Raw genomic sequence first — 27,974 nt, forward strand, 5'->3', positions numbered from 1 at the left:
ATTTTTCTTTTGGGATTCGCATAATTTTTAAAATTTAATAAAAACCAATTCAATATATTATGGGAAAATGTGTCCAGGAATGGTTCTATCCGGGGAATGTGCATCCGTGATTTTTTTACTGAAATTAGACTACATTTAACCGAAAATTCCATTGAAAAAAACTGATTTTCCAAATTAGCGGGTTTCACGAGCCCTTTTGAATTTATTATTATTTTTTAATTTGCGCTAAATCGGCTCACATTGATGGTAGGACAAAATTCGGTCACCGTTGAACTCGTCTCGTCAAGCTGAACAACTTTTATGTTGATCTCAAAGTGACAGGTCACAAAAATAAATTTTTCGAAATAAACCACCAATTAATAACTTAATAAATAAAAATATAATCTTAATTTTGTTTTTGCCATCTTTTAGAACGCAAAAAATAGGTCAATATGGTCAAACTGTGGATTTTTTTATTGAAATAAATAAAAAAATGGTGCTTTTTGGGGCTTCAAAATATATTTTACGCTTCTCAAATCTCAGCTTCTGATGGTTGGATTTTCAAAAACCAAACACCAATAGACTCGTATCGATCTCCTCTATATAGCAAACGTAATCTAAGGGAGTAAACCCTTCAACCCTATTTTTGCACCCTAAAATTCGTAAAATTTTCCGAAGTTTTCTTGTTTGCACCTCATTGCACTACGGAATTTAGTGTATTTCACCCTGAAACTACTTGAATTTATCATTGGACTTTTGAATTCAAGCATTTTGAGTCGAGCGATATGCAATTTGACGTTTTGAAACTCCGTAAATTCAATTGACAGACTCTTTTCTGGACTGTCTCGTGATTGGCCTCCATTATTTCGACGCCATATTGAATTCTGACCGGCGGGAACCAACACAAATCTCAACCCGGCCCCCGGTGAAAAGCAGGAGCTATATTTCCAACTGGATATCAGAAGGGTTTTCTCTTTCTCTTTTCATATCTAACGAGAATCGTATTTTACAAAAAACTTTTCCACTTTTAGACTTTCAGGAGAAAGAATGGGGAGAGAGACACGGTGTAATAGAGTGGTAATACCAATTATCCGCGCTAAAAGAGTGTGCCTGGCCTGGCGTACGTATATTCCCTAAGCTCTCGTGCATTTAAAATTTTTCCTTTTACACCCGACGCCTGCACGCTCAACTGCAAAAGAGTTTCCGCCTTGTTTACTCAGCTGGGCGAAAATATTCGCGTGTTCTGTACTGTACTGTACTGTACTGTACTGCGCACTCAGACAATATTATTCCTCGTCGTTTGCCAGCGCGGCGCGCAGTATGAAGCGTCGAAAAAACAATTGTGCTGCTTTGCTGCTGCTGCTGGCTGTGCAAAAACGCGGCTTCCAACTAGAAAGCATATTTCCTGCTGCCCTTTTTGTCGCATTCTCACTTCTGACACGTTGAGAACTGCTCGCTTTCGAGCAGACGCGGACCATTATTTTTTTAGCATCGCGACACTTTAGGTGACAAGCAGAGTCGGTGTATTTTTGGCTTCTTGAATATATTTAATATGCAGGGGAAATTTAATAAAAGATAAATATCATGGTAATTTGGAAAGAACCCAAATGCATTTTGTTGTTTTAAGAACGAGAGGAAAATTATTAAATATTGTGAAAAATACATATTTGAAATAATTAAAATATAACCCAGCGGGGTCCAGATGTGAGATAAAATTGGTTCGCTTTGCGCAGATCCAAGATGGCGTCTGAATGTGGGAAGCAAAAAGCTCTCTTTGGATTCCCGTACGAGTGTCAAGAGTTTGCTTTTACGATCCAAAAGACACAAAGAGTAATGCAAAAACTTGCTTCTTTTGACTGTTTTTTCGCGCCATGTTCCACCGGACGCCATATTTGCGCGTCGCTCGAATCTGGCCCACGCTGGAAAGAACCCGGATTTTTGACTGGGATAATATTATTTTTGAGCAATTAAAATTCGAATAACCGGAATAACGCACTGATATTTTCACAAAATGTGTATAAGGGTATTTATCATGTATATTAACTTTCAATCTACCCCCAACTCACCCTCTTTGGCTTTTTATCCCACTAGAAAGTTATTATTATGTTTTTTTACACTACGCGAGCAAAAAATTATTGTAAGGATTTTAAATTGTGTTTTGTTAAATTTAGTTGAGGGTTTTTATCATATTTTTCACTTTCCACCCCCCAATAGCCCCTTCAGCCCCTAAAAATGGATTTTATATAATTTTTAAATTAAAATATACTCAAATATAGTCAAAATCAGTAGCCTAAAACTACTCAATTGTCAAGGAAATTTCTTTCTCATTTCTTTCTCCTGTATTGAGATGATTCGCGCTAGATTTATTTAGATTTAAAATTATTTATTTTCAATTAATTGATTCCACGGGCCTCTTTCCTGAAGCAGAGAATGGTGTTCATAATAAAAAATGATAAATTATAAAGCATTTATTAATTTTAATAGCAGGAAATCTTTGCAACACATATTAAATAATAAATTTTAAATTAACAAAAGCTAAATTTTGCAGCTCAATTATGATTGCTAATTAAATTAATTGATATATCCGTTGTTTAATCACTAATTTTGTAAAATAAAACATTTATTCGAATGAAATTGAGTGCGGTTTGAACCGTGATTTCCCAATTTTTCATTAAATGCTAATTTTTTTACCTGTAATGAAGTATTCAAATTCAAATTGCATATGAATAAGATTCTCAATTTATTTGCTTAAAATTATGAATTCCCAATTTTAACTGTGATTTATTCAGCTTAAATTAAATTTGAATAAAAAAAATGAAAAAACTGCAATTCGAACTAAAATGAGGAGCAAAAGCTCATCCAGTTTTATGAATTGTTTTAAATTCAATCGGTGGCCTGCCTGATCTTGACTGTCCGAACTGTAAACAAGAATGCGTTCAAGTTTGAATTGGAAGTCGGTGTTTTGGTGGCTTGAGTGCGTCGCACGTGCTCGATGGGAGAAATTCGTGATCGAGGCACGCATCCGCTTTTTATTGGAAATTCCGAGTTCCGAGGTGTGTAAAAATGTGCATGGTCGGGCGGGCAGTGTTCGGGCGCGCGGCGCCGAGTGTGTGTTGTTTAGCGGCGGGTCTGGTCCATCGGTGGGTCGGAGCAGCTAGCTAGAAGCTGGTGCTATTCTAAGACACTCACACTCTTCGCGGCCGGCAGGCGAGTTTTCAACTGTGTGACGTTCACACGGACGCGGCGGCGAAATTATATTAAAGCACCGGCCCGAGGCTCTTCCTCATTATAAGCTTGAGGAGTAACAGTAATACAAGTACAAGGTGGGCCTGGCGCGCGTTTCGCCAGCTTTTATTAACCGTTCGCCTCATTTTCCCGCCATAACTCGGTCAGTGTCGCAGAATTAGCCAGCATCCTCTCGCGTACATCAGCTGACACACGGCACACACACAGATCTGCAGTGACTAACAAGCTTGATTTAGAAGTGTGCTTCATGTGAAAAGACACTTTCTGCCACAGATTATTAGGCTGATTATTGCTAAATTTTGTTTGCTCTGAATTTGAGAGAGACCAAAATGGAACCCAAGAAAAGGGGATCGATGCAGGGTGACTGTTGAAATATATTTGAATTGTTAAATTCAAGAAGTATTTGATCGATAGTCAGTTTGTGCTCCAATTGTTAAGGACAAATTCCCACTTTTCAAAATTTGTCCAAATTTTCCAACGCTTGAGCACATTTTTTTGGCAGATTTACATTCGTCTCGTTGAGATCTGTCCAACAGCGTGTGAAACCTTTTAGTGAAATAAAATGGGATTTAAAGCAAGGAAACAGTACTAACTTTGCAGCCAGTTTTCTTAAAAATTTACAGCGCAAATTAGGTCAATTTTGACTTCAAATAAATCCTAAGGAGGGTTTATGCACTGGCAACAACCATTTTCCTATATAAATAGTCATCTTTAATTCAAATTTAAACGAAAAAAGTAATAAATTAATTTTTGCAACATTTATGTTCTGGAATTTGCAAGAACTCCCATTGATTTTTAACTTTTCAAGTTTCAAGCACACTTTGGAAGTGAAATGAAGGGTCGGTATTTGAGGAAAACAATGATTTTTGTTACATTTTTAATTCTTGAAGCGATATTTAGTCAATTTCCGCGAGTCACAGTCTTGAAAATTGGAAATTCCACCAAAATTTTGGTTTTATTTTACACAAAATAGAGCCACTGAACTTCAAGGGAGCAACGAGCACTTGAAGAAGGCGTATATAGCTCGCGTTAATTTTTAAATGGGGGCGTGGTTTCCCGGTTTGCTTAAGGAAGGTGTGACACAGGTTGGAAACCACGGGAAATTTGTAAAAATTACACGTGAACTTTTTAATTTTCAAATGAAATCGTGGTTAAACAGTTTTCTCAGTTTTCTAGAAATAATTTGAAACCTATTTATAGCTAAAACAGGTTCTCGATTTTAAAAATACGTTAGAGAAACTAAAGGTTTTGTGTTTTTTATGTTTAAAAGTGGTCACAAAAAATACAATCGAAGTTCAATTTTGCAAATTTCTAACTTTTTTCCACTACTTTCAACCTTCTTACTGCCAGCGGGGGCCAGATTCGTGCGGTGGAGTATGGCGCGAAAAAATAGTCACGTGAAAATGCGCGAAAAAAACAAGTTTTGGTCAATATTGCGACATGATTTGCATTCCTTGTACTAATTGTGTCTTTTGGATCGTAAAAACAAACTCTTGACACTCGTACGGCAATCCAAAGAGAGCTTTTTGTTTCCCACATTCAGACGCCATCTTGGATCTGCGCAGTGCGAACCAATTTTATTGCACATCTTGCCTCCGCTGATTTAAAATTAATCTTTTGATTGTATCTACCATAGGAAAAGAACCAGGTTCTTATTTCCGTACTGCATTAAATTTAAATTAAACAAAACCAAAAAATGGCTTAACCTTGATTTCCAGTTCCAGGTGTTTTTAGGCTTTAGTGGATTTTCTCAGGTATTAATTCACCTCGTGTGTAAGTAGATTAAGCCCACGCTTTCCAGAGTAAAAAGCTCTCTGCGCGTCTCCGCGTATTTCGGCTCAAAGCGCCGTTTTTCCTCTCCTCCACTATGGGCATGTCTGTCATAAAAGAGGAAAAAATTAAAAATATACCGAGATATGACGGCGCAGAGAGGCGCACAATTGGCCCCCTTGTATGCGCTGGCCCTCATTTTTCAGGCCCTGCTCAAACTGCGGAAAGAGGTTGATTTATTATGCAGCGCCGGGGCAACAACAGACCATTTTCTCTGCCTGCACCTCGCATACCTGGCACAAAGTTGAATTTATTTATATTTTTTTGCCTTCCGTGCGCCGGGTTGTCTGATATCTCACGTGGATTAGGCCCAAAACACGCGCCTGCAGCTGCTCTTTCCAACCGAGATTCCCTCTCGAGATACACGTCGAGCGTTAAAACCGCGAGCGGAGAGAAAGCAAGGCAGAAAAAAATATACACAAACATATATATACACACACACACACTTGGACCGAAAACCAAAGCGTGAAAAGCTTTTCGCCTCACCGGGGTCACTGTACTTTGTCCGAAAAGTAAAATGTACGGACTGGAAAATGGGATCATACTGTAATTTTTTTTAATAAAATCTCACTTTGGGTGATAAATTTCTTTATTAAAAATGCTATAAACCAAAATTGGATTAGCAAAACAAATTTTGTTAAAGACAAAAAATATCTCAACTGTCATTTCTACCGCAATTGGCAAAGAATTTTATTTTATTTACAGTACCAATCGATTCCTGAGGGTTGAATTAGGTTAGCCAGCCTGTTGACTCGGTCATAAATTTAACATGACGAGCTGGAAATTGGTGGGAACGTAAAAACTGTTGCTTTTCTTTAGCAAAAAGTGTCAAAAGACTGCCGGCAACCAATCAGGGAGGAGAGAGCCTTTCTCTGATTGGCTGGTTTAAGATCGAGACGGCAGCGCCACAGTGACAATAAGGCAGATTAGACCTGTCACGTGACTCGCTTTGGCTGACCGCCGCTGTGGCGCTGCTGTGTCGATCTTACTTAGGCCAGCGCGCCAATCAGAGAGAGCCGCTCCCTTCTCTGATTGGTCGCAGGCGTTGTTTAGGATTTTTTTATAACTTCAAACCACCAAAGTAACGGTTTTTACGTTCCCGCTGATCTTCAGCACGTTGTGTCGAATTATTGACCGAGTTATCATGTTGGCTAACCTAATTTGACCATCAGAAATCGATCGGAACTGTCTAAAATTAAATTTATGTTTGACTTGTGGTGAAAGTAGCTGGAAAATATTTGGAAAATAATGGAAATTTATTTAATGGAAATCATCTCTTTGGATTTTTCAGTAAAAAAACACCAGAGGAAGATTCACGCGACGCGCAATATGGCGTCTGTTTTTTGTTGTTGTTTTTTCTTTAGTAACAGCTGATTAGCCCGGTAATTGGCGAATCAACCGTTAGATGGCACATCAGGCCAATGGAAATGTAACAAAAAACGCGGGAATGAAATTATTAGGTCGGCATGCCTCTTTTTCGACGCTTCTGATTGGCCGCTGGACCGTTTCCTGATTGGCCTCCATTATTTCGACGCCATATTGACTTCTGAACCAAACACAGATCGCAACCCGGCCCCCGGTGATAAAAAATATATAATAATTTAATTATTTACTTATTTTCGGACCAAGGATGGCTCCCCCTCTTCTGCCGTGGCTGTTGGTCTGACATTTAGGCTGGAGTGCTTTCGATCGCGCACTCCTCCCGGCCAAAATTCGCAATCGACGCTTTTCGATTAATTATTGACACTCGACTGGTGCTTGTTTACCATTGTCCGGCATATTGCGTTTGACGGCCGAGTTTTTTCCACGTCAAGCGCGAAATCAGTTTTACCGCTACTCTCATATAGGTAGAAAATGCCGCGCGCACACACTTGACGTGTGACATGGTTCGTGTGGGAACGAAAAGGCCGATTATGGCGCTCGCGCTCGCTGTACATATGCTCTTCGGGCAGCCATGCAAGTGACACCGCAGAATTCGAGCTGGACGACAACATGAGTATTACATGAATGATGACGCACGTGAATGAGGAGAGCAAGAGATTTCAGTTTCGTGTCTGTTATTTTTAGACTGATGTGATTGGAGCTTCGTCAAACATGATGCTTGCGTATTGCGGAGAGGACAAATATTGGATTGGCCAATATGCTGACAGAAAATTTGCGACCACCGTGAGATACTGGCTGGTCGCTGCTCGAATATATAGCGGATGTTTATTCGAAGATGGAGCGCTGTGAAAATAAGACGATTTTTTTTCGGGAATAGTCGACTATTTTAAGATGCAAGATAGATGGTTTTTTAGACCCAGTGGATCATTTTTCGGCTACAATTTAGTATTTTTTCACAGTGGGGTCCAGATGTGCGATAAAATTGGTTCGCACTGCGCAGATCCAAGATGGCGTCTGAAAATGCTCTCTTTGGATTGCTGTACGAGTGTCAAGAGTTTGTTTTTACGATCCAAAAGACACAATTATTAAAAATAAATGCAAATAATGTCACAATATTGATTAAAACTTGCTTCTTTTCGCGCATTTTTGCGTGCGCCATACTCCACCGGACGCCATATCTGCGCGTCGCACGAATCTGGCCCCCACTGCTTTACTGGGAGGGACAATTGTTCCCTCAATCAACCCTTCAACCATTAATACCAATAAATAGTAAAAAAAAATCAAAGTGCAGATGATTGAAAATTAAAAAAAAAAAATGGAAAGGAAATGTTTTTAAATACAATATTTAACTATTTTTGGTTAAAATTGGGAATAGTGTTGAAGGGGTGGTTAGAGGGAGGGTTGAAGGCACGTCTGAATTGGCACCCAACCAACCCACTGAAAACGGGGATGAAGAAAGCATAATTTTTATTCTCTTTGCATGAAACATTTCCTTAAAAATTAAAACTGAAGCGATAATTCCTACTCGCAAATCAAAATCATGCACTTATTTTCAGATTTTGAGTCAATTAAGATGGTTTTCAGCTGTTTTAAGTCGTTTTAAATGGTTCAAATGGCTTAAAATTACCTAATTCGTGCTCCAGCATCGATTGGAAGCTCTAAAAATAAAACAAATTGCCGATGGTTTTAATTTCAGAGCCCTAGAAATCTTAAAGTCGCCTTCGAATCAGAAGGCACTGCCCAAATTACTTAAGGCATAATTTATTCATCATAATTAAGTTAATCTAGACCCTTATTATAAATAAGGTTTCATCGGTAGGCTGACGGGAAGGGTTAAGGAAATTAGGAAGAAACCAAGATAAAAAGGAGAAGCGTTTCGATGGAAAAAAATGTTTCTTGCTTTTTGTTCTATTTTTAGAAACTTTTTTATGTTGCAAAACAAACTCAGCATTTTGCAGCTCGAGCCTAAGGTATAGGCGGATGTTGTAGAACTTGGACCGGGTGTTCGTACAATATTATAATATTTGCCGTGCGCGGCGTATCATCATCAGACTTGCGCGTATGTATATCACTCACAATAAGAATAACAAACAACGTGAAACAGTTTGCTCGTCCCAACAGGTACTACTATACTTTCGCATATAGCCAACGTTTTGCGTCTGTTAAAACAATCATTTCCGCCGCATCGAGTGCCCTTGTTTCTGTCTGTGTAGATGCAGACGCGCTCTCGCTCGCTCGCTCGCTTCGTCGACGATAGTGTTATTATTGTGTTGTTGCCGAGAGAACATTTGTGCGGCAACGAGCTCTGCTCTCGTCTGCCGTGCAGAACAGAAGAGAGGCTCGAGCACGAGGGGAAACACTAGAAGTGTACACGCGCGCTTTGTTAAATTGCATCATTACGTGTTAGCTGCTTGCTGGCATGGATTTCCGACAAACACACACACACGTTTATATACCAAAACAAACTTTTAGGATTTCTTGATGCTGCGTTTAAAAAGACAAATTGTCGGAATCAATGCAGAGATTTGTAAGAGATAATAAAGAAATGTGTCTGGCACTCTTGACGACAGGATTAATTTTTTTTAAACACTGTTTCTTCAAGCTTGATGAAATTATCTCCGAATTTCTAGAATATTTTCATGTTTGGGAAAAATAAATTTTTCTTTAGCCCTGTGAAAAACCAGAAGGACAAAAGTGCAAAGATAAAGGTTTGAACTGGTGAATAAACACAGCAACTTGGCGTTCGTGACCTCAACTGTGAAAATTAATTAAAGTTAGCGTAAACTTTGAATCCGTGAAGCCGAAGAATCACGCTGAAAGTCTAGAATTTCTTTGAAAAGTTTCTGTGCTGCAGCAAAGTGACTCTGCTAGGGCTTTTTGAAGTTAATTGTTACGTAAAATACAATTTATTTAAAACTTGCCCTTCTCCTGATATTTCCGGAAGAGGTGCCTATTTTGAAATTGAGTTAATGTAACAAAAAAATCCAATTTAATCAGGTTTTTTATACATTTGCCAACAGGAAATTTGTACGCTAATCAAGCAGCGAGCGCTGTTTCCTTATTGGAAATCATGATTTATTTTGCCAGAAGGGAAATTTAATTCATAATTCGCACGACACGACGAGAGAAGTCGAAATAAAGCGAAAAAATCATTGAATTTTTCGAGAATTTTGGCAACATCTGAAATTTGGCTGTTCCTCAGTCCTGATTTCTTAGGTAAACTGTTGATAAAGTTCACAAACAATTAATTAAAAAGAGGAATGATGCTGCAAAAGCCTGGCAAATGCTTGTTGCCAATGCATAAATTAATTCCTTAGGATTTAGTTAAAGCCTAAATTGACCTAAGAAGCTTCGTAATTTTTTAAGAAAATTGGCTGGAAAGTTAGCGTGTTTTTCAAATGGTAATGGCTGTCTCCTTACTTGAAATCCGATTTAATTTCAAAACCAAGAGTTTCCCGAATAAGTGGCATACACCGTTGGACAGATCTCGACGAGAGGAATCGGAATGTGCCAAGAAAATATGTTCAAGCACTCTAAATTTTGGAGAAAATTGGCAATAATTTGAATTTTTATTGTAGGAAGGTCATTTTTTATTATTGCAAATTGTTGAACAAATAGTTCATCGGTCAATTGTTTAAGGCATCCAACAATTTAAATAATTTTCAATTGTTGCCCACTATCATTCCACTTTAACCAATATTTGAATACATTTACGTTTTGATTATAACATCCCGCCAGCGCGTCGTTTTTCTCCCTCATCTAATCTCTCTATTTGCTCTAATTTCCATTCGAATTTTATGCGGCCGTTATTCCGGCAGCGGCAGCAGGCGTGTGTGTGTGTATTCTAATCTCTTCATTTCCATTTTGTGCGAGGCCAGAGAAAAAAGAGCGTTCCGAAAACAAGCGAATCCAATTATCGAATGGCGCGCGCGGGCGGCAGGCGGCGGGCGCGCAACCTGTGAATGTGTGTCGCGTGTCGCGGCGGCTGCATTAGGCCGTGCTCGCATGTTAATAAGCGGCTACTGCCAGTCGAAACCACACGAGCGCCATTTATTCTGGTCGGCGCAGCACATGGCCGGCCGGCAGAACACCTCAATCGATAGCATTAAACTTTATATTATTCGCGCGCGCGGCGGCGGGCCTCGGGGAGTCGTAATCGCGCAACGCATGCAGCTTCCGACTTTCTTTGCTCCGCGCCAAATCGCCGCTGTTCTCATTAAATTTGCAAACGCTAAACACGCGAAAAGCGGACTATCCGAAGCTGTCCGGCCACTCGCCGCTCGGCGGATCACGCGGCCCAAAACGGATGTTCTCTGCCAGGAAAAATTAATGCGATTCTCTCCCTCCTGTCTACATTTTTGACGTTAAATGACATTATTAGCCTTGGGAAATTTTAAACCTTTTTTATTTGATAAATGGTCGCTATGGTCGACTATTTACAGATTTTTTTCTTTACTCTGAAAATATTAGTTCAATCCACAATTAATTCAGAAACTGCATTCAATTTAAGATTTCGTTCTTCAGAGCAGGATATTTTTCACAATCCCGATTACGGAAAGATAGTATAAAGAGAACAAGTCGGTATCGTATAAGTAGGGTCCATAGTGAGAAGTTATTTACTATTGCATGATACTTTATATCCACATACAAATCTAAAAATTAAAAAAATCACTATCAAATTATGAAAATATTGGTAATAAAAAATTAAAATAAATTTTATTTGAGATATTGACAAACAAAAATATTATATAATAATATAATCAATTTATTTTTTGACCTTTTTCATTATAATTCTGAATTTTTTGTTTAATCTAATTCCTTCAATAAATCCCACAACTTCATAGAATGCCTTTATCATTAGCCTAGTCGGTAATTTGGACTGCAAAACATTAATAAGTAATTTGGAATTTTGTGTATTTCCGCGGGGGCCAGATTTGCAATAAAATTGGTTCGCACTGCGCAGATGCAAGATGGCGTGTGAATGTGGGAAACAAAAAGCTCTCTTTGGATTGCCGTACGAGTGTCAAGAGTTTGTTTTTACGGTCCAAAAGACACAATAATTAGTAAAATAAATGCAAATTGTCCCAATATTGACGAAAACTTGCTCCTGCATGCGATATTAATGTGACATTGATTTAAAATTATAGGGAAAATGCCGTTAAGTTAATCACTTAATTATAATATTATTTTCCACAAACGTACACATCTAAAAAATAAAAATTAGAAAGTAATTAATATCAAATTATGAATATATTGATAAAATCCCTTCCCAAAGTATAACAATTTTCATAACTATATATTTTTTAATATATTGATAAAAAAATTAAATCAATATAATTCCTGATCGTTTCTTTGAATTTTTTGTTTATTGTATCATTTTAATTTTTTACTCTCAATGTTAGAATCCAGTAACGAGTAATTACGTATCTCTACAAATTTTCAATTTGATCGATTTTTTATTGCTGTAAAACCGTAAAAAATCCTTTTTTATTGGAAAATCTCAGCTATTGGTAACTTGTGCTGCAAAAAATCATAAATTTAACATGGCAGACGCGTTGAAACACTCAAAAAATTAATTTTTTTATTCCATCGATTTCACTAAATACTAAAATTAAGCTTTCCAAATTATTTCTTACTTTTTGGTGCAATAATACAGTGTGTGAAGTTTTGCTTTTAGTAAATTTAGCGCAACAGCTGGTCTACAAATTAATGGCCATCATTATTCAAACAGGACCACACTCTAAAAACCAATCGAAATCCATTAGCTTTGTCAACCATCAAACTTTTAATGAACCGCAATACAAATTCCCTTAATTGACGAGTTCATGGTTTGTGCGCACAATTAGTGAACAGAACTACAGTTATTTGCGATTTTTTTTAGATAGATTCAAACGCTTTACAAGATAAACACATTTTTTAAAATATTTATAATTTAATAAATGTTTTTACCCTATTAACTTAATCAAGTCTGGAAATTTTAAATTGTAAATATATCTGTGAAAATTTCAGCGATTTTTGTTTAATTTTCTGATTTTTGCGCTTGATCGTTACTAATATCAATTGACCAGTTGCATAAACCCTTAGTTATTGAAGCCGCCAACAGATGGCGCAACCACAGACTTTCTTAAAAATTTGTTTTAAGCGGTTTTAAGGCATTTCTGCTGCGATTTCAGATTCAATCTAGCTATTTAGCTTTTTTTAATTAATTTGCTAATTTTTTACGTTCTGAAAACCAAAATCGGTTCAGCCATTTGCCGTAGAAACGTTGGAAAAGATTTTTTTTTATTTCAAAAAATAGTTTTTCACGATTCTACGGCGATTGGCTGAACCGATTTTGGTTTTCAGCACGTCAAATAATAGCAAATTAATTGAAGAATGCACAGTAGCTAGATTGAGTCTGAAATCGCAGCGGAAGTGCCTTAAAATCTAAAGTCTACGGTGGCGCCATCTGCTGGCGGCTTCAAACACTTGGGGTTTATGCAACTGGTGAATTAAAACAAAATAGGATGTTAAATTCTATATAAATTGTACAACTCATGCCGAGGTAATTAAATTATAATTAAATTGCTCTTTTCATATATTTATGTATACATCTTTTTCATGAAATAAGCAATGAATGACAAAAGAATAATTTTCACACGAACAATGAAACCAGTCGTTAAATTATTATTTGTTAATCATTTATTATTTCAACCCTCGAATTTCGATATTGAAATTCCCTTTTCAGGCTATGAATCCATATTAATTAGGTCAATTTGGGAACTAAATTCCCGGCTAGAGGCGCCATTCATCCATCTTCCTCAAGGAAGTGCATCAGCAGGCTCGAATGCTAATTGATTGTGGCGCATTTGACGGGTCGTGTTGGTGTTTATTGACCGATCCGTCCTTTGCACTTAATTAATTACGCCTATAGCTGTAGTGGCGGCGGCGGCGGCGGTGCCCAAAGCCGTAAATATTTGAAACCATAATCGCACTATGCCGAGCGGCGCATTGTCAGTTGCCGTTTGATTTATCGGCCCCGGCTGAGGCAACGCGCGGACACAAAGGAGGGAAAGACAAGTCGCAATTTTTCGAGGCTAATATTATAATTTATGCCCCACTTTCGGCGAGCCGCTCTTGAAATTATATGTGAGGTTGTTGTTTCTCTTGGCACGCACACACATGTGCATCTCGTTATTTGCAACCGATATAACTGCATGCATCGTTTTCCTCCAACGTAATGAGCGTGATGCAAATAACTAAAAGCGAATGATCGCACTCTCTGCGCTTCTAGTAGGCCGGCCAATGGTGGTGCAACAAGCATATGCGGTTGCTTCTAGCATTTATAGCTTAATTAATTAATCTCATTGTTGAGAGTAGTGTGCAGTGTGCAAGGGTGATTCTCGCTTGACCTCCCAGCCTGTCGCAAGATGACCTTCAAATTTATTTAAACGATTTAATTCTAACTGTTGCTCAAACTGTGATTTTAACACCACCACAAATTTGATAGAAAATATTTAGAAATTAAAATCCTGGTTGCGATCTGTGTTGGTTTCCGCCGGGCAGAAGTCAATATGGCGTCGAAATAATCGAGGCCAATCAGGAGACAGTCCAGCGGACAATCAGGAAAGTCGAAAAAGAGGCGTGCCAACCTAATAATTTAATTCCCGCGCATTTTGTTACATTTCCATTGGCATGGTGTGTCATCTAACGGTCGATTCGCCAATTTCCGGGCTAATCAGTTGTTACTAAAAAGAAATAACAACAAAAATATCAGTCAGCTTAAAAATTCGCCTATTTTGAAGCTGCGCAGTAAACTTATGCGCATCTTAAGCATGCGCAGTATGTTCAGATTGCTTCTTCATCTCACTGAGAGGCAAAAACGCATCACTGCGCATGCATGACCCAAATTAAAATCTTCTGCGCAGTCGCAATTCTCACCTGGGGTTGGATTGCGATCTGTGTTTGTTTCCGCCGGTCAGACGTCAATATAGTGTCGAAATAATGGAGGCCAATCAGGAGACAATCTAGCGGCCAATCAGGAAAGTCGAAAAAGAGGCGTGACGACCAAATAATTTTATTCCCGCGTATTTTGCTACATTTACATTGGCATGGTGTGCCATCTAACGGTCGATTCGCCAATTTCCGGGCTAATCAGTTGTTAATAAAAAGAAATAACAAGAAAAATATCAGTCAGCTTAAAAAAATCGCCTTTTTTTAAGCTGCGCAGTAAACTTATGCGCATCTTAAGCATGCGCAGTATGTTCAGATCGCTTCTTCATCTCACTGAGAGCACAAAACGCATCACTGCGCATGCGTGACCCAAATTAAAACCTTCTGCGCAGTCGTAATTCTCACCTGGGGCCAGATTTCGCTCTGTGTTTGTTTCCGCCGGTCAAAATTCAATATGGTGTTGAAATAATGGAGGCCAATCGGGAGAGTCAAGAAAAGGGCGTGGCGAACTAATAATTTGATTCCCGCGTATTTTGTTACATTTCCATTAGCCTGATGTGTCATCTAACGGTCGATTCTAAGAAAGATAGTTGATTATTCCTAAAGACCATAATTCTGCAAATCCCTTGATGCATTTCCCCGATAAATCATTTCAAAAAATGACACAAACAGCGCGGATTCAATTATGCGAACTGGCAAGTTTTCCAATTAAATCCTGTCAAGGCCGAAAATTCGCGCCGCAGAGCAAATGGATCGGAAAGCTTTGCTTAATTGTAAAGCGAGCGCGCGCGCGAGAGAGAGAGAGCTGTGTCATTGTTTGCGATAATTAAAAGAGGGAGGGTCGTCGTCGTGGCAGGGCTTGCTGTTGTTTTTATAGGCCGCCGGCGACTGAGCTATATTATGCCATGGGCCGCCGCGGGAAGGGCACCAGACGACTTATGGTTTTAATTTCATTTCGTGGCGAATACGACCGACCGACCGCACTCTGCCCCGTGGCCGTGGGCGGTTTGATGAGAGCTCTCTCGTGAAAACGCGATAGAATGCGTTCTCGGCGGCCACCACCACCACCACCAAGACCTAGCTCTCTTTTCCTTTCTTCCCATCGCCATGGCGGTGGCGGTGCGCGTGAAAATTTAATTTCATATACGTGGACCCCAGTCTTTATTGTGAGCTATCAAAAAGACAATTTGGAAGGAGTGCCGAAGGCGCGGCTCCAATTCGGCGCCAAGACACTTTTCACGCAATGATTTTTTTCCTTTTCAGCAGAACGAGATCAAAGAAGTTCCCTTTGAGCACGGCCAATCACGAAACCTCTTCTTTTTATCAATCAAAAACTCGTAATCGAATTTACACTATATTCCCGGCGAAATTCAGCTCTTTAATTTCGAACAAAAAATTCGAAGCAGAATAAATTTTCAATAATTGTGTCTTTTGGATCGTAAAAACAAACTCTTGACACTCGTACGGCAATCCAAAGAGAGCTTTTTTCTCTCACATTCAGACGCCATCTTGGATCTGCGCAGTGCGAACCAATTTTATCGCACATCTGGCTCCCGCTGTTTTTATTTTTAATTTTTCATCCTTTTCAGGAAAAGGCTTTTTTCCAGCGAACGAAGATCAAAGAATTTCGCTGGCTGCCACCTAATTTTCTCTCTCTTTCCTTTTTTCAACTCGTATAATCGAATTCACGCAATATTCCCGGTGAAATTCTGCTTTTCCTGCTGCTCGGAGGAAATAATTTGCATCGTCGGTGGTGACGCAACGCACTCGCTCGTGCCTCATTAATGACGGCCAATTAGTGGTTGCAACTCTTGCAGAGTTGAAAATGCGTGACGCCCCAGGGGAATGGGGGTGTGTTTTAAATGAGGCCACCGTGAATAGGGATCTAAGAGGACACTCTTGGTAATTACCTGTGCGAGTCACCGTTCTGCTACTTTAGAGAGCGCACCCCTTCTTAGCCACCGAGAACGACACACGTGTTCAGATTTACTAGTCCAAGGTCGATTCGAAATTGATTTTTTATGGTAAACAACTCTAAATTAATATTTTTATTCGAGAGGAACACTTAAAAAAAAAAATTTTAATAAAATTTAATTTTTCATGATATTGCAGGCTTTACAGTTAAAATTTTAAAGAGACTTTCAAATTTGAAAAATGCGTAGCTGTTTTCGGCTTTATTTTTTTTAGATTTTTTGCTGCCCAAACAACCAAAAGATTATTCTAACAGCCAACTGGAAAATTCGTTCCATTTTTATTTAGTTTTGCAAAAACCATCTTTTTAACTAAACAATTTACATGCTTAATAGTTAATTTTTATTACGATTCCGAATTAAATTCTGCTATAACTTTCATGCAAGACGTGAATTTACTCCCTATGATGAGTTGGAAACAAGAATCAGTTCATAAAATCGCGGTAAAAACGTCCAGGAAATTTAAAAAAATCTAAAGTGTCTTATCTGAATCAGGTATTTTTTTGTATTTGCGCTCTAAAGAAATTATTTTCACGCCTTAAAATGTACAAGGCAAGCGTAAATTTAAATTTAGAGCAGAAATTCAAATGAACCAAATTAAATCAACCATTTAAATTTTCTAATTATTTGCAACTTCCTAAATTTCTTAATATTCTCTACACTGCTCTGTGAAAAATGATTAGCTTTAAGGAGACAAACACAATTCCATGTAAGAAATAATTTAAAACGTTTCTCTGTTATTAGGTGACAGAGAGAAAGTGTTAACCATTTAAAATTAATGCAAACTTTACAGCGAATTATCTGAAAAATTAGGTCAATTGAAGCTTTAAGGATTTTCCTGATTTTTTTGGATCTATAAAAAATTAAAATCATTTAACCACATAGTTTGTTGGCGGAGAATGCTTAGTTAGTGGCTACGAATCATCGCCTAAGTGAAAAGAGTTGTTTGATGATAGTGAGCTTGGCTAAAATTGTAATTGAACGAGGTGAGTTGTGTGTGCGCGCGCGCGCGCGGGATGACTAACCGAAAGAAAGCCTGAGCGGCGTCCCGTTGTTTGTTGTCGAGGTCCGATACAAAGGAATAGGCCAAGTGAGGACGAGAGCTTCAGCTTCAGACGCAAATAGCTCGAAAGCGGTATCTCTCAATCTCCCATGCCAAAAGCCACACAATTTTTAAATGTGCAAATTATTCGAATTTGCTATTTTATTTTGAGCAATTTTAAATTTATGATTTTTAAAATAAAATTTAAAAAGTAGATATAATTTCAGAGAGTAATTTTTAACTTAATAAATTGTGTGGCTTTTCTTAATTTAATTTTTTAATTCAATTAATAAATTTTATATATTAATATAACTGTCTTTTTTACGGCAAATAAATTATATTGCAAAAATACTTTAGTTAAATACGTCATCACCTAACTCCCCCCACATTTCGGAATTTTTTATGATTAAATCTAAAATCACGCTGGAAAGACATTGCTAATTATTATCCAGTGGTGCCTCCGGACATTACCAATTAACAGAAAAAAACCGAGTGATGAACACATTTAATTAAAAGATGCCGTTTTTTCCTTGTTTAATTAGGAAGAAAAAATTCAATTAACTCGTCATTCACTGCAGTGACGCATTATTTTTCGCAAACAAATTTCCTTCCTCCGCCCTTTTGGAGAGAGTTGCTGGATTACTCGTCTGCGCAGCCTTTCATGAATTTTTGCGTGTCACCGCCGCCGATTCCGCCCTGCAAGCTCCTCTTCTTCTGCTTTTGATGAATCCAATTATCGCGCGTAATCCCCGACTTTGTCGAGTAGCTGGCGCTCATCCGGCAGCACTCATTCATTCATTCAGCCTGCCGCGACTCTTATTTCGCCCGTCGCGCGCCTACACCTCTTTTATTTATTCATGCGTCGTCGATTGAGAGCAAGTGACGCACAAGAAATGACATCGAATTGCTCTGCAAATTGAGTCGCACAAAGGCGCATAAACTACATTTCAATATTCCTGTTTGCATAACGGATATATTAACAAGCTTCTTGAATATCAAACGATTTTTTTTCATTGCTTTGTGAATCCTAAAATAGGGAAACAATCAAATTCAAAAAGGAGACGACGAGTTTGAATGAGGATTTGCGTCATCACTTTGAATATGAGATTATTTGCGCGCGTCTGAATCTGAATGGATTTGAAAATTATTCTGTCTGCATGAAAGAGATTCGCAGAATTGAGATATGTATTTTGGTCTCATCGGCATTTACATCAAGTTTTCCTTGTTACGATAATATAGAATTTAATAAGGAAGTTATTAAATATTTGATCTGCATGTTTAGCACCGGGGTCCAGGTTGAGATCCGTGTTGGTTCCCGCCGGTCAGAAGTCAATATGGCGTCGATATAATGGCGGCCAATCAGGAGACAGTCCAGCGGCCAATCAGAAGCGTCGAAAAATAGGCGTGTCGACCTAATTTTTTAACATTTGATGGTTTATTCAGATATCGTTGCATAAAAATTAATTTTTTTATAATTAAAATTAAATTCGATTCAATTTTGACGGGAAAATCTAGATTACTAAGGAATTTCCTGCTCTTTTGAATTCAACGCTTTCGTAAATTATTCCCAAACCTAAATTTGGCTGCTTTTCAATACTTCTTGCATGAAAACCAAAGCGAGCAAGGCGTGTGAAATATTTAAAAATCATCTTATTGAATTTAACAGCAGATTTTTTAAATTTGTAGCCCAGTATCAACCCACGCAAACAATCTTCACCAAAGTGTCAATGTTGAAAAGAGTAAACTGTGTGGCTCGCATGAAACCGTATTTCATTCGAATAAAACCAAAACTAAAAACCGCAATTCAGTTTGCTCCATTTTTGCCATTTATTTTATTCGGAATTCGCTCGCTTCCGTCGGGCGGCTTGTGTGTGTATATGTATTTATTTGTGCATGGCAGAGAATTTGTAGCGTCTGCGCGAAATAAATTAGCGTGTCTGCCCGCCCGCCCGCCCGTCCCGGCTGGCACAAAAGAGAGCAGCGCAAAAAGAAGAAAAGCGCGTCAGCAGTGATGAGAGCGGCCATAAACAACGATGCTTGTCACCCTAATGGCCGCAACCCCGCCGGCGGCTCTTCTCCGGGCAATTAAGACTCCTCGCTGGACCCGTTATCAATTTGCCAGCGCTAATGCACGCCCGCCCGTCTCCCTGCCCGCCTATGCCGAACTCTCTTTCATTTTATACTTGTCGATTCTGTTTATTCCGCCGTGTTTTTCGATCGTAAAAGCGGCCGTAAAAAGCCGCGTTAAAAAATTCAAAGCGGGCATGCGGCGCAACTTCCGCCGCCGGTCAACCGCTATTTTTCCAAAATGCTCCCCTTCTGCATGCTGCGTTTGAATCCTGAATTGCATGCACTCTCTGTTTATTTGTACAAACACACACACACAAACGCCGGTCTTTTTCCTCATTCTGTTGCTGCAAGGAAAGCTTTTTAACCCCGAACAAACGCTCTACAGCCACTGCATTTTGCTGCACTGTTTATTTTGTTTCTTTTGACAACGCGACCTGTAGATTGCAATACTTTTCATCTTTTTTACTTTTTAAATTAAATATGCTCAAAAATGAGAGCACAAAATTTTAAATTTCTCTTGAACTTTAAAAAAGAAAAATTACGTAGTGGTTTCACTGGTAAGATAACGTACTTAAAATTTTCCAAAATGTTTTTTTGGTACCTAGACACGCCCCCTTGTGAAATTCACGTGAGTTACACCCCTTTTAGTAGTTTTAAAAATTACAGGGTTGCAAAAAACCGTTTTTTTCTTCTCATTTTTTACCAGTTTCTTGCAGGCAATGTTTGCCCCTCGGTTTTCAATAATTTTCTAATTATATTAGCTCATTACCTCGCTAAAAAAATTGTCAGAGAGAAATTTTTGGAGAAATTGAGGCAGAAAATCGCAATTTAAAAGAAAAAATCGGCACAGTGGAAGAAATTTTGACCACTCCGACCGCAAATTTTACATTTTCACAGGGAAATTGTGGAATAAATTAATTTCTTGTATTTCTTGCGCAAAAAATTGTAAAAACTGAGCGGTAAAATAACTGGGGGGAGGGCAAAATGCAACCCTGAAGAGTGACGTGTGTTTTGCAGGTAGCGAATAATGAGTGAAAATTTTAAACTACTTGAGTATCCTATTGAAACAATTTTTTAAACACAAAGTAATAATAATTCTGTTAATAGTGACAAAAATTACATATATAAAAACGTTTCCAATTTGAAAATGTAGAATATTAAATTATTTAGCCGACTTAGCCATTAAACAGAATAAAGTTTATTTTAAAAAAACAATTTCTTGCTTTTGAAATAATTATAAAATATATTATTTTAAATGAGGAAACCACTTACAAAAATCAAGCATTTTCTTTGAAATGAAATTTTATTCTTTGTTTATCCTATTTAAAATTACATAACATCAAAATGATTTGCTGGAATAGATTTAGTGAGAAAGGACACCATCACTGGCATTTATCCTCAATGTACAATTTAAAAAAGGGAACAAATTGGACCTCTTTGAGAGCCACGGAAAATAGATCAAAAAATAAATCTCGAGCTGGACTGCCACAACAACTACAACCTGTGATCCAAACTGATTCTCTAAAATATAAAAGCAAGTATTTTTTAAAATTGCTTTATTTTCTATAATTTCACAGTCACAAGATATTTTTGGAGGAACCTGATGAAATAAAAACCTTGTCTTTAGGAAGATATCTATTTAATTTTTAAAATCTTAAAATATACAAGAGGCTGATATATGATAAAGACCATAAACAAATTATATTCAATTTATGCAGTTTTGCAGAGTTCTTGGATTATTTAGCAATAATTTAATTTCACCTTTGGACAGCCCAATAAATTTATTGTCTTTTTATCCACATTTCTCTCCTCAAATTGATAACTAATTAGAGGTAATTTCAATAAATAGTTAAATAATAATAATAATAAAATGTCAAAACTAAAATAACATTTCAAAATCAAGACTTTCTTTTGAGTTTGCACGTTGTGTGTGCAACTGAGACGCGGCCGGCGCCGGCGGAGCGCGGTGGTCGAATTAATTTGGATTAGGGGCTGGGTGACAAAGAACTGAAGAAGAGCAAATGCTTCGGGTGTCAGATAGTCGCAGCTCTGCTTTGAGCCGAATGAAATTCGCTGCTCGGCGGCGCGCTATGCTCGCCTGTCTGCCTCGTCACTCGTCGCAAACAAAAACATTCAAACGGCGAGAGAAGAAACGCGATCTTCAACGAGTTGCCGTGTTGCATGCCTGGCGCACTTTGCTTGCAACCCACCCGACTTTAAATGAAATTCCTGCGCAAAGCATGTTTGTGTGCCGCTCCAAATTGAAACAGAGAAATGCAAAGCAATTCGAAATAACTCTGGTCGCGTACGTGCAAGGAAAATATTGAAAAACGACGATGAAAAATGTAATAAAAGAGCAAAGGGTTTGTGAAGGTTTTGCACCAATATAAATATTTTGGAAAATTTAAGCTTCAGATCAATGTTGATGAATATTTCAGAAAATTTTGTAGATTGTTTTTTTGTTTTCAGGAAACTACTTGAAATCTAAAAAAAGCTATTTTTCAAATTTTTGTTGTTTTCGCTCCTCCGAATCTCGGCTTCTAACCATCGGATTTGCAAAAATTAACCATCATTGGACTCGTCTCAACCTGATCTGACTAGCTAGAGGGTTTAGGGGTGCTTAAATTCCACCCCTAAGTTGCTATACTTAATTCAACCCATTTGAAAAAAGCAAAATAATTTATAGATCTGGATTTTTTAGTTAATTTGCATAAAATTTAACAATATTTGTCTGTTTTAGATTAAAAGAAGGGATGGGGTGGTGATTTAGAGGGATTTTTGGATAATTTTAAATATTTTTTTGCCTAGAAAAAAATGCTAAAATTTTTATTTTATCAAAATTGTAGCAATGGGGTTGAAAGGGGATGGGGGTAAGCACCCCCAAAACCCATTGGCTTTCTAGGGGATGTTGAGACGAGTCTAACGGTGGGTAGTTTTTGCAATTCTAATGGTTAGATCCGGAGATTTGGAGTTGCAAAAAACCGAAAAAACTCGAAAAGTAGCACATTTTTCACATTTCGTTAATTTTGCAACTCCATATCTCGGGTTTTGTCCATTGGAAATGCAAAAATTTCCCACCATTGAACTCGTCTTAACATTCCCTAAATAGCCAAAGGGTTTAGGGGTGCTTACCTTCTACCCCTAGGATTTTATACTTCATCAACCCCTTTGAAAAATGCAAATTAACAAAAATTGGATTTTTGTTAATTTGCATTTAATTTAACAATATTTGTCTGTTTTTGTTTGAAAGAAGGGATGGGGTGGTAATTTAGAGGGATTTTTGGATAATTTAAAATATTTTAAAGCCTAGAAAAAAATGCTAAAATTTTTATTTTAGCAAAATTGTGGCAAATGGGGTTGAAAGGGGATGGTGGTAAGCACCCCCAAAAACCATTTGCTCTCTAGGGAAAGTAGAGACGAGTCTAACCGTGGGTAGTTTTTGGAATTCTGATTGTAAGAACCCGAGATTTGGAGTTGCAAAAAACCCGAAAAGCTAAAAAAAGTATAACATTTTTCACATTTCGTTAGTTTTGCAACTCCAAATTTCGGGTTCTAAGCATCAGACATGCAAAAACTACCCACCGTTGGACACATCTCAACTTTTCCTAAATAGAAAAAGGGTTTAGGGGTGCTTACCTTCCACCCCTAAGATGCTATACTTCATCAACCCCTTTGAAAAATGCAAATTAACAAAAATTGGATTTTTGTTAATTTGCATTTAATTTAACAATATTTGTCTGTTTTTCATTGAAAGAAGGGATGGGGTGGTAATTTAGAGGAATTTTTGGATAATTTTAAATAATTTTTTTGAATAGGAAAAAATGCTAATATTTTTATTTTATCAAAATTCTAGCAATGGGGTTGAAAGGGGATGGTGGTAAGCACCCGCAAAACCCATTGGCTTTCTAGGGGAGGTTGAGACGAGTCTAACCGTGGGTAGTTTTTGGAATTCTGATTGTAAGATTTGGAGTTGCAAAAAACCCAAAAAAGTAAAAATGTCATCTTTTTTTTCAATCTTCTAAAATTAATTTCTCGAAATTAAAATTAACACCATTCTTGGGATTTTTTGTGGGGATATAAATTTCTATTGATTTTTAATTCTAATATTTTATGGTTTTCTTGAAATATTGGATAAAAAATTTTAAACCCAAAATATAGCTGTTTAAATGCAAAAATAGTCCAACATTGATTTTAAGAATGGACACCAAATGTAATAAATTCTTATAAAACGAGCAAATATACTCTCAAATAGAGAGGATTTCTAACTGACTTCTCACGTTTCAAATGATTCAGTTGTTGGGTCGAATGCGGTGGCGGAAATGCGAGCCAAAGACCGCACCGCGCACGCACATATCGCACAGTTTATTTGCTCATGTCCGCGTGTTTACCAAAGATCCGGCCGCGCGCGCGGGCGGGCAAGGAATAAAAGGGGCTAACAGGTCCCCCGGCCGACAGAGACATTAAATTTATCAGCAGCTCGTCGCTCGTATAAAAGCAGCGCCTTCCGCGTTTTCGTTTTCGCCTGATTGCCAGGGTCATTCGTTCGGATGACCCAGATTCGGAGCCGTGAATGCAAAAATCAACACCGCACACCGGCTGCATAATTAATTTGCATCTAATTGGACGTATTCATGGCTGCGCGGCAAGAGAGAAAGAGAGTTAGAAGGAAGGAAGGAAGGAAGGAAGTAGCTTGATACAAGCAGCTTCATGAGCAAACTTTTAAACAACCTTGATCGAGTTGCCCTTACTTAATGGCGGGAGACTCGCTACTGTAATGTGATTTTGTACTTTTCCCTCTCCTTGATCACTTTTTAGCTCAGGCCACTGCACCACTTTCTGCTTAAGTGTTTGTGGAAGTTTACTCAAGACACGATAATTTGTTAGAAAAAACCCTTTTAAGGTCCGAAAAACAGCTGGTACCAATTTTAAGCTTCGATTACGTCAAAAACTTAAAATTTTTACAGATTTTAAAGTGGCTACTCCCAAGGGAAACAATCAGGCACCTGCAAATGATTATAAAGTTCAAAAGATTAGATTGAATTTCAATTAATAATAATCATTTTTCTAAATATTTTGAATTTTACTAATTTTTAGAAAGGCATTATTTTTAAGGCTTTTGTCCGCGTATTTTTAAAAATACACCAAACTCATTCATAAGTCAAACCGTGTAAAAAAATCTTATATAATTTAATTTTGCTGCCATGATGACTCTGCAAATAAAAAAATACTAATTACTCACCTTTTGGTGAAGGTTAATTCGATATTGAGATATTTTTAAAAATTTATTATTTTAATTACGTTTTGATTATCAGATAAATTACAAATTTTTGCACGTAGTAAGCAATGAATCTGTCTTTGCAAGTCAATAAAAAATATTCTTTGTGTTTTGCGGAGTCTCTGATAGCCATAAGGATCCGAAAATCATAGAAATTATTGAAATAAAAATTCTGAGAGGATTCTCAAATAAATTAACATCATTTTGGGTATTTTGATTTGTCCCCCAAAAAATTTTTAAAGTTTTCTAACAGCCGGTTAAAATTTCCAGACGAATTTTGCGCAAAAAATTTTACGAGACAAATTTGTTCAGTAAGAAAAAAACTGTAAATTTAATCAGCTTTCTGAATTTAGGCAGTTTTTTCCGCTACTATCAACTGCTGAATTTTAATCAGGCCAAACACACACCCCTTTCGAAAATCTGCAATTTTTGAAAATATACAAAATAACTTTCAAGACTCATAAGTATTATTTTTTTATCTTCGTCACTATTAAATTTTCATAATTTTTCTCCCCCCGGAAGCAATTAATTTCCTTTGCTAAAAAAAGGGCGTAACCGGTAAAATTCTCAGATTGGATTTTAGGACATTTTAAATCAGAATTACATAAAAAATGTCGGTTAGGCTTAAATTTTCATATAATATCATTTTTTAAAATAAAAAATCAGCATCATTCCACTTTAAAAAGAAATTTCTCGACAAAAGACATCAGGATTTGAATGTTATGCAAAGCATTTCTTTCTCCTTTTGATTCCGGATGAAAATATAAATCTAGGAATAGACACCAGCGTGCGTGCCAAGATTTTCAGTGCGCGCAGAAAAACGGCCGGCGACAGAGTTCAAGGCCGCTCGCTGCCGATACCTGCGGCATTTGTTGAAAAATACACGATACACGTCTCCTAGCTTCGCAACAAACCCAACAAAACAAAGCAAATATCGCGTCTGGGTTTGAAAACAAGCTCTTGTCTTCCTTTTCCAATTGAATTATTCATAAATTAAATTATAACTCGACTTCAAGGGGTTGCTCCCGGTGCGGTTATTATTTATAGAGTGAAAAGCAGCTTATTGCCTGCCTGCGTCTCTTCATTTCTCCAATTCAAATTAGAGGAAGCAACCCAAGTGCTCCACTCGTGCGAATCAAATCCTCTCCAATTTGCCAATAAAGCAGCGATGTATAATTGAAATCAGACGCGTTTTCCTGGTTCTCGCGCGCTGACATTTTCCTCGTTCTAGAAGGCTCGGCGGGAACCGACAGAAGATAAATAAACAAGCAGAAATGTTCTTAACGGCCCATTACACCCTGCGTGCGTGCAAACCAGACTTTTCATAGTTTCCAAAACTCACTCTGCCCACGCTGAACTGGAAATTTTTCGCTTTGAACTGCAAAACCGCGAGCGAGCCATAAAAACGGCGTAAAGAGGCCCGATCTGTTGCTCCATCGCTTGAATAATTCGTAAGCAGTCGATAAATGCTCTCCAGAGAGCACGCACCGAATCTGCCAGCTATAAAATAATTCTTGCGAAAATATTAAGCTCTCTGTTTACATAGGCATCTCGAAGAACGGTTGGAAAAGGAGATGATGCGCGGCAGACAGCCCTATTATGCTCTTAAAAGGCTTATAATTTAAATGATTATAAAAGTTACAGAGGGGAATTTACCCTAAATAAAATTGTTTAGTTTGGAAAACAGGCGGCCACTCGAGGTTGTGTTCATATTGGGAATAAATGAAATCAGAGAATTAAAACGACGAATTGGAATAGAAAAATGAGGATGAAGTCTGATTTCATTAATTTATTCCCAATATAACATGTATATTTGATTTGATTTAAATTTTTGAACATTTTCGTTTGATGCAATTGGTGCATGTAGTTTTTAAACAAACTTAAAAATTTAGAATTCTACATCAGTTTCGGTTTTAGTTTAATTTAAAGGGTGTAAAACATTTAAAATTAAAAATTTCAACGTTATTAATATTAAGAAAATAAACTGTTCTTGAATAAAGCTGAATTTTTTAGAGTACAAGCAAAAGTTTTTAGCTTGGAAAGAATTTTAACTATTTTTGTATTGTAATGCAAAATATTTGCAGTAATTTTTTCATTTTGACAAATGGTACATTTTAAAATTATTTTAGGGACACTTTCATTCTGCTAATAATTAAATTTTCATTGAAATATCGTACAAAATCAAGAGGTTATAGAAAACACGTTTTATTACTGACGCAATATATAACGGAAGGAAATTTTTAAAGGGGTGGGTGGGTTTGGGGTTGATGAGACAGGGTTTTGCTTAAACCATTTTAAGGTGATTTCGAAATTCAGGGCCACCACGCGCATTAGACGCTGGAAAAATGAATTAATTCCTTTAAGACAAGGAGGGGAGTGGATTTGACTATAGGAGTGGGGGTAACTAACCACCTTGAAACCTTTGTGGCTCGTCAGAAAAGCATTAAATTTGCATTCCTATCCAACAAAAGTTCAAATTTCGCGTTGACATTAATAAAATGTGCCCAACAACATTTTTTATTTAGAAAAAAATCGTTTAAAAATGCTAAAATGCTGTTCGTCCCAGATTTTCAGATACCGTTTAACATAAGTTTTAATGGTAAAACGAGTTTATATTGAGTTTTTTTATTAAAAGTGCAATGAACCGCAAGAAATTAGCAAAACCCTACAATGAGACATTTTTTATATTGTATTTTTCCAAATAAAAAAACCGAAATCCTGGAAAGCATTAAAAATTTAGCTAAAAAATATCTTTGAAGTCTTGAGGCAAACACCACCAACAGAAATGTGAAAATCCAGATGGTGATTTGACAGCAATAAATCAGGCAAATTTATATTTTGTAATGTTTATTCTGCCATTAAAACTCCATTTCCTGTATAGAAACTAAGTGTTTCGATGATACTTTCCATTTGATTCGCATCGATGTGCGTTATTTTTTTCTGGTGGGCGGGAGAGATAGAATGATATCGCGAGGTGTCGTGCGTGTGACGCGCGGGCCAACTCGTTGCCGCGGCTGCTACTCACGCTGTGCCGGCCCGCCCGCTGCCTGCGGATCGCGAGCTTTGGCGTCAGACACGCCGCGACGTCTGGAAATAGAACGAAAGCCTCATTTATATTAAGATTTTTAACACACTTGCCTTTTTTCTCTTTCGCCCCTTGTGATTCCCGCGGCGGGCGGCCGGCCGGCCGGCCGACCGGGCACCAACTTATTCGCGAAAGGATTGAGCAGGCCTGACACATCCGTGT

At 37.6% G+C, this 27,974-nt stretch overlaps 2 protein-coding genes across 21 annotated transcripts in view; one reads left to right on the top strand and one right to left on the bottom strand.

Moving 5' to 3' along the window:
* LOC135946977 (small ribosomal subunit protein uS5) overlaps positions 1-14,830 on the bottom strand; it is a 31,126-nt gene extending 16,296 nt beyond the window's left edge. The window contains exon 1 of the mRNA XM_065495514.1: positions 14,826-14,830. The gene's annotated coding sequence lies outside the window, so the exon portion shown is untranslated. The remainder of the gene's footprint in view (positions 1-14,825) is intronic.
* The window catches only part of Stacl (Stac-like), a 166,137-nt gene that overhangs the window by 6,731 nt on the left and 131,432 nt on the right, over positions 1-27,974 (top strand). The gene's annotated exons all lie outside the window — the stretch shown is intronic.

This window comes from Cloeon dipterum, chromosome X (assembly GCF_949628265.1).
Source record: "Cloeon dipterum chromosome X, ieCloDipt1.1, whole genome shotgun sequence".
Lineage (NCBI taxonomy): Eukaryota > Metazoa > Arthropoda > Insecta > Ephemeroptera > Baetidae > Cloeon > Cloeon dipterum.